The following is a 16186-nucleotide window of genomic DNA, read 5'->3' on the forward strand; positions in this document are numbered from 1 at the left end:
AGATGATCACTATATGGTTTAGAAAGCATCCACAGATATGAATGGGTCAGATAGCTTTTCTCATACTGATCTCACTTTGGTTGAGGATTCTGTTGATGTTTTTGATGATTCGAATGTTGTCCCTACGATGGATTTGAATTAGAATGTTGTTTCTGACTCGTTGCCTGCTGTTGTTTTTGTTGATTTGATTATTGTCCTTTTGGCGGCTTTGAGTCAGAATGTTGATGCTATCCCTTTTTTTGCTGACTACTCTTTCCAGAACACTGTTGTTGGTGCTTCTCTTGCTGCAGAGGTTTTGGGGGTTAGTGGGGATTGGCAGAAATCTGCTGGGAAGGTGGAGGATGGTTGGACATCAGTTAAAGGAAAAAAAGACAAATCCTTCAAACCTTCATTTGATATGTCTTTACATTCTCAAAATACTAGACCAAAATGTAAATCTTGATGGTCCATGGTTTCTTGGGCTATTTGCCCTCTTGTTGGGAACTTTGGTGTGTCCCACTAGTTTGTTTGTCAGGTGGTTTTCGACAGTTGTTTTAAGATCCTCTTTGTTATATCTTTCTTGTCATTCCTAAAAGGTTTTAGGTCCTTTCAAAACTTGTTTTTACTTAATCAAAACAAAATAATAAGATGCAATAGAAACAAAATGATATTTTGGAAATATGTTTAGTTATCTTGGTGGGAGCACCTCTTTTAGATGATATCATATTTGCATAATATGATTTTACATAGTTATATAGTTGAATTTTGATAGCAATATTACAATTTGATTTCTTGTGGAAAATATCTTATATTTATCAATTGATGAGCTTAAGGGGCTTTATAATGAATGGTTCATATGACACAACACTAGTCGAAGGTTTTGCAAATGGGGTTTCAAGCAAGGTGGGCTTAACCTTCAAGGGAACTCCATAGTTAAGCACAGTTGAGCTGAGTAGTACTAGGATGGGTTACCTCCCAAGAAGTCTTGGGGCATCACCTTTGTGAGCACCACTTAGATGTAATGAGTACTAAGTGTTCCATTCACATTCATGAGAGGTGAGTTATTGTGTACCACTACTCATGAAAAACAGGTCAATGAGTGACTCAAAAGCTACACAGTTGAATCATGTAGCAATATTACAATTGACTTGTGAAAGATGTCTTCTATTTATGAATTGATGAACTTAAGGGGCTTATAATGAATGGGAAGACACAACACTTGTTGAAGGTTTTGCAAATGGGTTTGCGAGCAAAGTGGGTGTAATCTTGGAGGATACTCCATGGTTAGGTGCATTTGAGCTAGAGTATTGCTAGGTTGGGTGCCCTCATGAGTGCTAAGTGTTCTATTCATTCTTATGAGAGATGGGTTCTTATAAACCACTACTCAGGATTAATGGCTCAATGAGTTTGACTTAGATATTACACTTCTAAATTGTGCTAGTAATATAACAATTTGATTTGTTGTGAAAACTATCTTCTACTTATCTAGTTGATGAGCTTAAAGGACATTATAATGATGTTTTCATAACGTACAACACTTGTTGAAGGTTTTGCAAATGAGGTTGTGAACAAAGTGAGCTTAACCATAAAGGAAACTTTGTTGGTAGCCTCTTAGAAAGTCTAGTACTTCATTTGTGTAAGCATCATATAGATGCAAATGAGTGTTGAGTGTTCCATTCATTCTAATGAGAGATGGGTTCTTGCGAACCACTACTCATGAGATATGGGTTCTCATGAATCACTACTCATGAAACATGGGTCAATGAGCATGACTCAAAAACTACACATTTAAATCAATTTGACTTGTATAGAAAATATCTTTTAATTAACATTTGACGAGTTCAAGGGTCTTTACAATGTGTAAGAATTTTGTATAGCTCTGATACCATGTAAGAATTTGCCTTAGGGCAAAATTCACCCAAGACCAAGAAGCACAATAACTAGCACAAAATAGACCAACAGAGTTTGATCAGAATAACAATATGATATTCAAATCATTGTAATTGATTGATGTAGTACACTAGAGGTGCTTGTATATAAAGGCCTCTATGATACATCTAGAATGTTTAGGAGTTAGCAATATGATAAGCTCCACAACTAAGCACTTGTTCACCAGGAGTGGGTTATTTTTCATTAAGCATAGGAGTTAGTGCGATGATGAGAGGATAAGCTTACAAATGCATGTCATGTAAATTTATGTTGTAGACACTATTTGCTTAATTAAGAGTGCGAACAACCGTGTTGTCAACATGACAACTCAAGTGAGTATGCAAACTCCTAGGTGTCTAACCTAATAAATAATAAAATAATGCATTTATCCTAAGTAAACTTAAGTAAAGTGTAAATAATTATTATTTACATTAACACCCCCTCTTAAGTGCAACTTAGGGGAATGCACTTAAGTTCACAAAAGCTATGATGAAATGCATAATGGGTCTTGGCTACTAGACCATGTTAGGTACCCAAGTACAAAAGCAATGCTGAACACACAATCCAATCTCTCTGCAAACAGAGACAGAGGGAAAACCTCATGGGAAAAACCCTCCCCCAAAAATATGACATACATCTTGCATATACAATAGAGAATCCCTTGATGAAATCTCCCTTTTAGTGAAGGATCTTGTAATGATGAGTGCTTGAAGACAGAAGAAAATCCAATGTTGACAAATAACATTTCTCCCTTTAGGAAGAAGATACACCAAGTATAGGTGCAAATATGCTTCCCACTGTGGATAGGAAGATGGAAGAGGGATCCAGATGTAGTATGTGATGGATGCTGCCTTTGAAGTTTGCTCAAATGCTTGATGAATGTAGATGCCACGAACTAATTTGGTGAATGCCCACAAGAAGGTCGCAACCAAGGAAACATGTCCATGTATGATGCTGAATCAAACTTCAAAGACGATGAAGCATCCTGATAGGAAGATCTAGGAAGAGAAGCAATGTCGCCTCCCCTCAATGATGTATGTACACCCATGATTGAAACTGCTTGATGACTGAAGAAGTTGCACCATGAAAGCTGAATGATATTCCTCCTTGTTGGAAGGAATGGTGCCATAGAACACTCCCGAACTGATAGGAAGAATCCTCAAAAAATAGGATGTCTGCGAAAACTGGAATGCAATTGCCACAGACAGAGATGTCTCCTCATAAGTGAACGAGTCCTCCTCCATCTGCTGTAAAGAAGCCACAATCATGTCAGAACGATCAAGTGGTTGAGGGTTAGAGTGTGCCCTCGCAACGAGTGAAGAAGTCTCCTCAACAAAGAGAAGATTGATGTCATCGATGATGTCTCCCACATCTTCAATGTGAGACTCCACGAACAACCCAACAATGTCTGGAAGGATGTCATCCCATGAAGCTAAAGTAAGAAGACATGGAATATCTTGTTGCACTAAATCAAGAGCATCTGTGGCTGGAACTTGATTAGTAGAAGCAACAAGAGCATCAGGAGGTAGGATCTCATCTGGAGTTGGAGGAACCATTACTGAAGCGACAAAAGATAGAATGTTCTTTGGAAATGGAGGGACTCGTGGATCGCCATATTCTTCCTAAAGACACATCCAAATGTCATAAGGATTCCAGACTTGTCAATGACTTTATAGAAATTAGAATTGATATTGAAATAAATGATATTCAAAAGTCTGTTAACAGGTGGTAGATCAGTTATTTGATCAATGGAAGAGATCGGTTCGTTGGAATATAAATAAGGAAATACTTCCTTATGCTCTCTTCTCAGATGATCAATGAGTGTAGCACTCCATTTCTGATAGTTCCTCTTTGTCAACCTTCGCCTAAGACCACCTTGACATGGGGAACAAAACTCCTCCATGAGATCAATGAATGTATGCACTTCCCAAAATACATAAATAATCAATCAACACCCCCCCCCAAATGCATGATTTGGCACTTTATAGGTAGTGCATTTACAATGGGCCCTTTTGTCAATTTTGACCTTAGTGGACTTCTGATTTTCAGTTTACAACCTCCTTGGATAGCTCAAATCTGGAACTTTACAATGTAGCTTAGAAATACAACAAATTTGAAGCAATACAATGCAAAGAAAGAACATATTTTTGAAAGTGATATTTTTGTCACACAAGCCTATAATTTGATTGTAGATTTGGAAAGTAGATAAAAAATTACGCACTTTAAAAAAAAAACGGAACTTGTTTGTGTCCAGATGAACCTATACCAAGCATTTGAGGTTGCAAAAAAGGGGATTTGCGACTTGTAGAAAAATTCAGGAACAGAGATCTTAAACATCTTGCACCAATGTGTAGAACATGAAATTCTACCCCAAAACAAAAAAAATGCTCGAAAAAAACGAGTCCGTATGAGGGAGATATCTTTGTTTGAAAATCACCTTTGTAATTATTTTTTCTGAATCGCCGTCGCTGCATTTCCAAAAATCAATTGACTCTAGATTTCACCTTAGATGTTCGATCTTGATGAAATAATAGTCAATTTGGCAGTTTGTTGACCTTTTGAATAGGATGCCAATATTTGATTAGCACCAGCAAGTTCCAATCTTCACCTACAAAAAATCTCTCCTATTGGCCTGATGGTCAAATTTTTTCCAGAAAAATATACAAATCCGAAAAATAATGCAAAGAAATTGCAGAGATTGAAATAATAAAATAAGCAGATATGAAAATTAAATCTAGAGATCTGAAATGATCATACCAATTTTGCAAATCGGGCCTTTGAGTGTTGGTTTGCAAAAAAAAATTGGCCCCAATTTTGACTATGACCCAATATAGGTGAATTTATAGTCAATTTTTATCGAATTGACACCCTGGATGCAATGGTGAGGTCCGCTTTGGCTTTAGACGCCCCCAATAGCTGCGGATACTCTGAATCTGAATCGAGGTGTCCTCAGAGAGGTGAAGCAAGAATGGTCTCCAATGATTATGTAATGACGCCTCTATGGCTCTGATACCATGTAAGAATTTGGTATAACTTTGATACCATGTAAGAATTTTCCTTAGGGAAAAATTCACCCAAGACCAAGAAGCACAATAATTAGCACAAAATAGACTAATAGAGTATGATCAAAATAACAATATGATATTCAATTCATTGTAATTGATTGATGTAGTACACTATAGGTGCCTGTATATAAAGGCCTCTATGATACATCTAGCATGTCTAGGAGTTAGCAATCTGATAAGCTCCACAACTAAGCACTTGTCTACCAGGAGTGGGTTATCCTCCATTAAGCACAAAAGGTAGTGTGATGATGAGAGGATAAACCTACAAAGGTGTGTCACGTAAATTTATGTTGCAGACACCATGTGCTTAATTAAAAGTGTGAATAATTATGTTGTCAACATGACAAGTCAATTGATTATGCAAACTTCAGTGTTGTCAACATGACAACTCAAATGAGTACGCAAACTCGTAGGTGTCTAACCTAATAAATAATAAAATAATGTATTTATCCCAAGTAAACTTAAGTAAAGTGTAAATAATTATTATTTACACTAATAGAATGAATAGTTTATAAGGCACAACACGTGTTGAAGGTTTTTCAAATGAGGTTATAAGAAAAGTGAGCTTAACTTGGACGAAGTTTTGTGGTTAACTGTGCTTCAACTGGACTAGTATTGGGTTGGGTGACCTCTTGGCAAAACTTGACACTTCACCTTTTATGAGAATCACTTAGATGCAACAAGTGCCAAGTGTCCCATTCATTCTCATGGGAGACGAGTTCTTATGAACCAGTACTCATAAAACATGGGTCACTTGTGTTTTGACTCAAAAACTACATAGTTAAATTTTAATAAAAGTATTACATTTTGACTTGTGTAAAATATTTTATCAAGTTTGATACCAAATCGTGTAAAAATTATCAGAAATCTGAAAATTGAATTATAGAACTCGCATAACATAAAACTATTGATTATAAAAACTTTTAACAATCCAAAGAACACATAATTTTGAGCAACAAACCACACAAAAAGCACCAAAAAAATCGACATGAATTATTGCAATCAATCAGCTCCAATATTTTTTTGAATGATATTATCCTTTTCAACTCAATGATTTGCATCTGCTTAGTTGAGAAACCAATAGATTTTTGTCCACCTATAATAATTCTTATGGGTTTTGTCAATAGAAGAATTTGTATGAAGTAAAAAGTGCTCACACAATTCAATTGAATTCCAATTTGAAAATATTAGATGCCAAAATTTGCAATTTCATCTAAACAAATAGAATCAAATTTGAATGAGCCTCTTTGGTGAAAATTCATGTGATCTTTGAGTTTCCTTGCATATGACACTTTCCTTCTATGTCCTCCACTTGTCAAACCACATTACTGTGAGAGTTTTTAGGCAAGTTTATAATGGCTCCAGTCAGTGGTGACCCAGTTGTTGATACTGGTATTCACGTTGCTGCTTCGGAAAGCCATGGCGCCTCCATTGAACAAATGTCCTCGCAAGTTTGTCCCGAAGGTTTTTCACGAGGTAATCTTGATATTATCCTTCCTTTGCAAAAATTTGATGCTACTTGTGATTGGTTAGAACAACATACTTTAATAGGGTATTTTGTGAGTATGACTCCTCCTGAAGCTATGCTCCAAGAATGGGTTAACAAGAGCTGGACTCCTCACAAAGTCTGCCTTGACTCTGTGCAAAACTTTACCAAAGGTTTTTATTTTTTATTTTTATTTCAGTTTGCTAACCCGTTGCAAGTAGACAGTTTTTAATAATGGTCATTGGTCGATGCGTTCTTCCCTACTTGTTTTTCAAAGATGGTCGAGAGATTTCACTGTCTCTAATGATAAAAAACTTAGGGTTCCTGTGTTGGTAGAGTTCTTGGGTTTACCCTTGACATGCTAGCCTTTTATTGAGTCCATTGCCAATACTCTTGGCAAAGTTATTACAAAGGAACATGAAACATGTTTGCGTTAAGGTTGATCTTTCCAAGGATCTTAAGGATTCTGTGGAAATATAGATTGGTTCCCTAACCTTCTCCCAAAAGGTGCTTTATTTGAACCTACCTAACACCTGCTATAGGTGCTAGTCAACAAAACACAAGATTAGGGATTGCCCTTTGGTTGTGCCTAGGGTTAAACCCTTGCCTAAAGAGGCTCTTGCCAAACTAGCAGAAGGGAAAAAAGAAGAATGGACTATTGTTGGGCACAAGAGCAAGGTTCCCTTGGCTCCTAAACAATCATATGCAACCATTGTTTGGGTTCCTCCTATCTCAATAGGAGTGCAAACCCCAGCCAGTGTAGGGACGCAAGCGATTTTTTTGGAACCAAACCCTGGTGTTTCATAGGTTACAAACCCTGGTGCACAGGGAATTAAGGCGGTTGCCAAGGTCAACACCTTGGTTGTGATACACACCCCTCTTGCTACTTCTTCCATAGCGACTTTGAATGTGTGGTGTTCTTGTAGTCCTCCCGGACGTGCTAAGAAACTAGAGGTGAAATGTCAGGCCATCAATCTAGAGGATCTTCTTGCTGACTTTAACCCAGTTTCAACCTTCTTGCAGAATAGCTACTCCTCTCTCGAGGACGAGGAAGAAATGGAAGAAATTTTATGAATTTTTTATCATGGAATGTGCGAGGTCTTACAGACCTCTCTAGAAAGTACTATGTCAGGGATACCTATCATAGACTTGGAAATTTTGATTTTCTCTATATGCAAGAAGTTAAGATATTTAGTTTCGTGCTTTCTTCTGCATGTCACATCATTTGGTTGGATAACATTATGTTTTCTTCTAAACACAATTCTGGTAGGGGTGGTGTAGTTACTCTCTTGTCACGTTGTCTTCATTCTGCTATTATTTTGCATGGTTCTGACTCCATGCACAGAATCATTTGGCTTTTGCTTTCAATTAACAATGATTCTTTTGGAGTCATTAATGTTTATGCTCCCAATGATGTTGTGGAAAGATCTCAATTATGGGGCTGGATGGCTGACAATTTGCCTCCAGCTACTTGGGTTATGTGTGGTGACTTCAATATGGTTGAGCTAGCCTTTGACAAAATTTTTGCTAGATAGTTGGGGAAAGAGAAGCCTAGCACTACATGCATAATAAATTGGGCTTTTTGATTGCAATACTAACCACCGCCAACATAATAGGGTTTGGCACACTTGGTCCAACTTTCGAGTTGGCTCTGACCGCATTGTAAAACGTTTCGATTGTGCCATGATTACTACACAATCTTTTTTCGCCTTTTCTAAGGATCGAGATTTACCTGCCATTCCCTTGCTAGATGTGACGTTATCTTACCACTATCCCATTTATTTTGCTATCTCGTGGCACACAGCTGTCCAGAGAGTTTTTAGATCTCTTTAATGTCTTAGAGGGTAAGAAGTTGCTCATTAAATTTATACCTAGGAGCTATTATCAACAAAGGAAACATTAAAGTCATACCTAAAGTTGGAGATCCTAAGGATATTTGCAGTTGGCGACCCATTACCCTTCTTAATGTGTTTTATAAGATTATTGCTAAGACAATTTCTCTTAAAATTTACCATCTCCTTCCTTTAATTGTGCGGCTCCAGCAAACTGGGTTTATCAAGTCCATATATATTCTTGACAACATCATTGTTGTTTGGGAAGGTATGGAGTGGGCTCACAAGTCCAAGCAGCGAGTTGTCTTTTTTAAAATTGATTTTGCTAAAGCTTATGATCGGATTGAATGGCCTTTCATTGGCTATGCTCCAGGCTCTTGGTTTTTGTCCCAATTTCTTGCAATCCATTGAGATGCTAATGCTTGCATTACCATCAATAACTCCCACTCTGACGCCTTTGGGCTCTTCTGTTCCATCAGGCAAGGTTGCCCTCTGGCTCCGACACTTTATGTTCTTGTTGTTGAAGGGTTTGGCTACTTGTTAGCCCACTCTGTGTCCTCGGGATTGGTTTGTGGCATCTCTTCACTAGAATCCTCTTCCAGTTGATCAATGGCCATTTTTTTGATGATTCCTTTCTCACTCTTTTGGAGGATGAAGAAAACATCAATAATGCCTTGAATTGCCTTGACACTTTTTGTCAAGCCTCTAGCTTTGCTGTTCAATGGCATAAAACACTCTATTATCGCCAATCTTTTTTGCCAGCTCCTCCTTGGCTTAACTAGTTTGAATGGAAATGGGTCACTCATGGGCATATTTTCTGTTTTTTAGGCATTCCTTTTGCCTTTCAAGCGTCACTAGTGGATTTGTGGAACGCTGTGCTTGCCAAGATTACTAAAAAGTTGGATTATTGGCTTATGAATCTGCTTTCTCTTGCAGGAAAATTCCAGATTTGCTCTAAAGTTCTTGCTGCGATGCATATGTCTTATTCTGCTATTATTTCGCACGGTTCTGACCCCATGCACAGAATCATTTGGCTTTTTCTTTCCATCAACAATCATTTTTTTGAAGTAGTTAATGTTTATGCTCCCAATGATGCTGTGGAAAGATCTCAATTGTGGGGCTAGATGGCTGACAACTTGCCTCCAGCTACTTGGGTTATGTGTGGTGACTTTAATATGGTTGAGTTGGGCTTTGACAAATTTTTCGCTGTATAGCTAAGGAAAGGGAAGCCTAGTACTACATGCGCACTAAATTGGGCCTTTTTGATCCCAATACTAACCGCCGCTAGCATAATGGGGTTTGGCACACTTGGTCCAACTTTCAAGCTGGCTCTGACCACATTTTAAAGCATCTCGATCGTGCCACAATTACTGCACAATTTTTCTCTCCTTTATTGAGGATCAAGATTTCCCTGTCATTCCCTTGTCAGATGTGATGTTATCTTATCACTATCCCACTTATTTTGCTATCTCGTGGCACACAAGTTTCTAGAGAGTTTTCAGATCTCAATTTTTCCTCAACACATCAGTGATGATGCACGCCTCCACTATTGCTCAATCCTACGTGTTTGGAATTTGGAGCCACGTCCGCATTCCCAGACGGTGGATTTAGTGGTGGAATGGTGCCATTACTAGATACGCTTGCTTTCTGCACATCTATGGGTGGTAGTTGGCGGTTTTTAGAAGGTGGACTTATGAATCCACTACCACTGCTCTCAAAAAAGCTTCTGAGGCTCCCACCCTTAACCCTTTTGATGTCGATTTGCAAATTCAGCTTGCCAAATTTCGTCATGACAAATAGGTTGCGGATAATTATGTTGCTCAAGGGGTTCGAATCAAAGCTCGCTTCCATTGGTTGGAGGTTGGCAATAAAGCTTCGAAAGAGTTCTTTCAGGCTCTTTGAGCCTGCCTTACCAATTTTGGGATTGAAACAATCCAACAAGACACTTTTGTTCTCTCTAGTCTCCCTGCCATCCTGCAAGTATTTGTTCATTACTATGAGAATGTGTTTGCTTTGCAGAGAAATTCAATTGCTAAAGAGGAAGCTCCTAGAAAGTGTATTTATGTTACTCCAAACTGCCTAGCAATTGAGTAACGTGCTTTTTGTGAGCAACTTCTTACCCTCTGAGACCTTAAAGAGGCCTAGGAGCTATTATCAACAAAGGAAACATTAAATTCATAACTAAAGCTAGAGATCTTGAGGATATTTGCAATTGGTGGCCCATTACCCTTCTTAATGTGTCTTATAAGATTATTGCTAAGAAAATTTTTCCTGAAAATTTGCGATCTCCTTCCTTTAATTGTGTGGCCTGAGAAAACTGCTTTTATCAAGTCCAGATATATTCTTGACAACATCATTGCTGTCTGGGAAGATATGGAGTGGGCTTGCAAGCCGAAGCAGCCGGCTGTCTTTTTGAAAATTGATTTTGCTAAAGCTTATGACTGGATTGAATGGCCTTTTAGTTTGGCTATGCTCTAGGCTCTTGTTTTTGGTCCCAATTTCCTGCAATCCATGGAGATGCTCTTTGGAGATGCTAATGCTTGCATTACCATCAATAACTCTCAATCTGATGCCTTTGGGCTCTTTTGTTCCATCAAGCAAGGTTGCCCTTTTGCTCCGACGCTTTATGTTCTTGCTGTTGAAGGGTTGGGCTACTTGTTAGCTCACTTTGTGTCCTCCTGATTGGTGGCATCTCTTTACTAGAATCCTCTTCCCAGTGTTAGGATAAACCACGGACAGAAATAAAAACTACATGCAAATATAACCAATAACAGAAAATAATAGAACACACAGAAATGAACACAAGGCACCAAGATTTAACGTGGTTCACCCAATCCCTGGGCTACGTCCACCAAACAGCAAGTCCGATCTTATTACAATCCAGTGATTACAACCTGATTACAATCCGTAATCCCTTACAGCTCAATACCGCCACAAGAACCAATTTCGTATCACCACATATCAAAAAATACCCAACCCTAAGCCCTTTTTATACAAGTATTAAACCGCTTTAGGGTTATAACATGTCGGCCATATGTCAGCCATAATATGTCGGCTACCATGTCGATGTCGGCTACTTCCAAATTTTTTTTTTTTCGGGGCGATGCCCCGAACCCCACTATTTATGAAGTATGTACAGTACTTTCCTGATCAGTCACCACAATCTAACACCCAGTTGGTCAATGGCCATTTTGCTGATGATTCCTTTCTCACTCTTTTGGAGGATGAAGAAAACATCAATAATGCCTTGAATTGCTCTGGCTCTACTATTCAATGGCATAAAACACTTTGTTATCGCCAATCTTTTTTGCCAGCTCCTCCTTGGCTTAACCAGTTTGAATGGAAACGGGTCACTCATGGGGATATTTTTCGCATTTTAGGCATTCCTTTTGCCTTTCAAGCATCGCCAGTGGATTTATGGAATGTTGTGCTTGCCAAGATTACTAAGAAGCTAGATTATTGGCTTATGAAACCACTTTCTCTTGTGGACAGATTCTAGATTTGCTCTAAAGTTCTTCCTACTACGCATGTCTATTATTCTTCTTGTTGAGCTCCTTCAAAAGCCTCTTATAAGAAATTAGAGCATTTGCTTTGTGATTTTCTTTGGGCTTCTAGTTCTGATCATCATGCCTTTCACATAGTTGCTTGGGACTTTTGTTGTCTCCTCAAAGAGTCTGGAGGCCTTGGTCTTCTCTCTACTCAGAAGTAAGGCCTAGCTCTATGTGCCAAATGGATTATTCATGCCATCACTGAACATGAAGCTTGGAAGATTCTGGTTCGACATTGCATTTCCTCTGGGTTTCCTGTTAACAGAACTGCATGGAAGGGTATTGGCTTTCAAACCCTTATCATCATGCGAGAATCCGTATATATACAAGGCTCTTTTGTTATAAAGAGCATATGGAAAGCTTGGGAAGCTATTAAGCCTTGGCTTTGTTGGTATGGGGATGAGTTCTGTAATGGGCTCTCTTTGAACCAATAGAACATTTGGTGGTCTCCCTTATTTGCCATCCAAGGTATTCCCCTAGCCAAGACTCAAGGTGCTAATGCTATGCGTTTTTTCAAATGAGGCATTAAGACTCCTGAAGATTTTTTTTCTAGGGTCTCCATGAGTCTCAGATCTTGGGAAGATATGCAAGTCCAATTATGTCTTGCTCATTCAAATTGACATACTTCTGACTTATTGCTTTATGTAATTCCAGGTCAATTCATAAAGTTGGTATCTAGTCTGTTCGACCTTGGTGGACTGATTGGAAGTGGTATGCTGCCACTCCTTTCACCAGTTACAAACCAAGGTCTCCCCATTTGCCGATGGTGGATACACTTAATTAGAGATGACATTTGCAATCTTCCCTTTCTCAATGGAGAAAATGCTTTGACACCGTTTGGAGTGCCATTACAGAGCCCAAGATTGCCCATTTTGCTTGGTGCCTAGCTTTTCAAGGTCTTCCCCTTGGGCCTCGGCTCAAGCATATTGGGGTTTCGGATCCTAGGTGTCCATTTTGTGGCAAACCAAAGTCTTTTTTGCATATTTTTTGGTTTTGTGGACGTTCTCAAAATTATTGGCATCGGATTCATGATTTTTTAAAGCCGTTTAGACTTGAACCCTTTTCTTGGCACATGGTTATTTTGGGGGATTCCCCCAGGATCCCTAGGAAATTTACCTAGATCTGGCATACCTTCAGGATGAAGGTTTTGTTCACTTTGTGGAAAGATAGAAATGTTGTTATTTTCACTCACAATTTTTTTGATATAAATATTGCTATGTACACTAAGGCGTGCATTTGTAATAATGTAATGATGCAGATACAAGTACAAGCAAACAAGGTGGCCCACCTTCAAGAGCTTCTTAATCATTGGGGCAATTCCCCTTGTACTATTGTCAAGATACCTCCAGATGCCTTGGTTGATACCTCGACACCTAGAGGTCGCCGCCACAGGCCCACTTCTTTAGGCTGCCACTCGCACATGCCACTTTCCCAGGCTTCCTGACATTGTTCTCCTAGTGGTGGCGATGGTAGGTGGAGGCACTGCTCGGTTTCCCTACCTCGTGGTGGCACTAGTTGGTCCTAGACTCCTCATGGTCCTAGGCGAGCGGTTTCTAGAAAGTGGCCTTTTCGCTTGGAATTGGTCATCTCTCCTCTGCGGCCTGATACAAAGGATGCTAAACAGGGCCCTGGTGAAGTTGCTGATGGTTGGATCGTTCCTAGCTTGACTGCCAACCCTAAGGATGACTGGGGATTTTATGATCGAGATGAACCACCCCCCTCAGCTAGCACTATTTTAGTTGCTTGAGGGGTTGCTTCTTATATGTTTTTTTGATGAAAAGTGATTCCGGCTTCAGCTGTGTGAACTCTTGCGGGGTGATCTTGTATCCCTTAGCCCCTTTTTTGTGAATTGTAATCTTAGTATATTTTTATTAATAGATAAAGACTATTCATAATTTTTTTTTGAATAAATTGCAATGCAATGCATTCTTATGTAAGTTTGAGCTAAGGACGTGTTGTAACTTTCAATGCCCCAAATACTCAATCTAAGATAATATGTTCAATATTTCACTTTAAATTGGCTCAAATTCTTTTAAAATGTAAAATGTTTTGGAACCAAAATTAAATATTAAATAAGTTATTTTCCTAATCTTCAATACAACCCATGGAAAGTGTCGAAATTGGTTGATTGACTCACCATTTAAAATTAATTAAAAGGGGGCACTGTTTGAAATTTCCAACAATTAATGTATTATTGTAAAATAACCCTAATAGCAAGAAAATGTCAAAACTACGAAAGAAACATTCTTGAAGTTCATGTTAAATATATTTTTCCTAAACTTGTAGGTAGATAATGTGTGACACCTTCATGATAACCTCTATTGGTTTGGTCTACTCAACACCATTTGGCCATGTCAAGAATGAATATATTCTTGCAAAAACTATAATTTGAAAGTAGTGCAACTATGATGAGACCTAATTGGAAACAACACATTAGTGTGAGCAACTACATGTTGCCAATTACCTCTATTCATTCTTTGGGTCTCACAATCCTTAAAGGCTCCACTATGTTGACATAGTCTCTTAAGTGCTCTATAATAAAAGATTGTCAAATTGTAATGTAGTAGTTTTCAAAGTTTGTGACAAATAGGAATGTTTTGTCTAGACCTACATGTGGATATGAGGTCCCTCTATAGTATGCTATCTCAATATTAGGAAACTTGACAATATTTGTGCATGATAGAGCCAAACTAACTATGTTAACACATTAAAGTAGGTAAGTGAATGCTAATAGAAGCTTAAATTTATTCTCCAAGTCTCTTTATCCTTGCAAGCTACAATATTCTAATTAGTATTTTAAGACCCCTAAACCAAAAACCTGCCAAAGTATAATGGAGTATTTATAGAGTTTGTTGCACCCTAGAATGTTTGGTCTTAACCTACAAGTGGATATGGAGTACCTATATGTTTTATCTCATTTTTGGCCAAGTATGCATTGTTTGAATATTCCATTGATGAATACATTCTTTTAACAAGAGCTTTGAAAGAGCTTGAGTTCCTGCCTTGTGCAAGGATTAGGAGGTAGAAGAATGAAATAGATAATGTTATAAGCGTGACAAATCATAAGAAGCTGATTGTTATTAATGATTATCTAATTACAATTTAGAAAAGGTCACAGTTGGAGTTGGATGTTCTGGATGGATGAATTTTTGATTGAATGTCTTGTTAAATCTAATTAAAATCTTCTTGGATAAGAAGTAAATGTATGAAGTGTAATTGTGTATCATTGTTGCATAAGGAGGAAAGACATGATTTTCCACTATCCAAATTTAGAAAACAAGAAGTGAATTCAATACTTAATCTTAAAATCACTTTTAAGTTTTTTTTACTCGACAAACATTTCATTTATTTTACTAGAGAAACTTAGATTGTTATTTTATTACTTTGAGCATCAACTTTAGAGAGTATTCGTACAATCACATTTTGTTCTCTAATATGATGAAAAGCGCTGAAGTGCTTAAATAAAATATTTTTACTGGCATATCTCAATATCTCAATAACATTGAGGAGTATAAGGTGTGAAAAGAAAAATAGGTAAAAATGAAATTTATAGAAAAAAAAAAGATAAAAAACAAACTGTGAACACTAGAATAAAGAATAAAAAATTTAAAGAGTATATTATACAATGATTAGATATTTAAACTCATATCAAATTAGTAATAAAATACTATTTTTAGGTAAGAGCCTATAACACAATGGTAAATTGTGAGCCTCTTAATTGGGAGGTCATGGGTTCATATCTAAGATTAATTAATATTCAAACCTAAGATTAACTAATAATTGAAATAATTAATCACAACAAATAATTAACCTTGGCTTTGGCCTCTTACCAATCAAAAAAAAGAAAAAACCTTTTTTCTATTGAAATTATTTTGAAAATTTATTTGAAAAACTAATATAATTAAAAATTGATAAAAAGATAACATAAAGGAAAAAAATCATTCAAATGCAAAATTAAACTAATAAATTATTTTAATTAAATAAAGAAATGTATTAATTTTTTATTAGTATTTATTTTCAAATTTAATAGAAAATAAATATGAGAAGATACTAGTGGCTATACATTCTAAAAACATTTTAATAGTTCTGCGTTTCAATTCTTTCACAAATTAATATAATTGGCCACGTGTTTCATTTTTCATGAAATTGAACAAAAGAAACTTTTATCTTATCTTAGATATACACTCATTAATTGTCTGAATACTCATGTTTATTCCATACGATCTAATTAAATAAGGAATTCCTTGTAATGTTGTAATCCACTTCCCTGCCATATTGTGATCTGCTTCGCAAGTACTAATAAACATGCATAAATGACAATCAAATATTTTAACAGGCTATTTAACA

This window comes from Cupressus sempervirens, chromosome 6, assembly GCF_028749045.1.
Source record: "Cupressus sempervirens isolate cs-2001-9-10 chromosome 6, ASM2874904v1, whole genome shotgun sequence".
Classification (NCBI taxonomy): domain Eukaryota; kingdom Viridiplantae; phylum Streptophyta; class Pinopsida; order Cupressales; family Cupressaceae; genus Cupressus; species Cupressus sempervirens.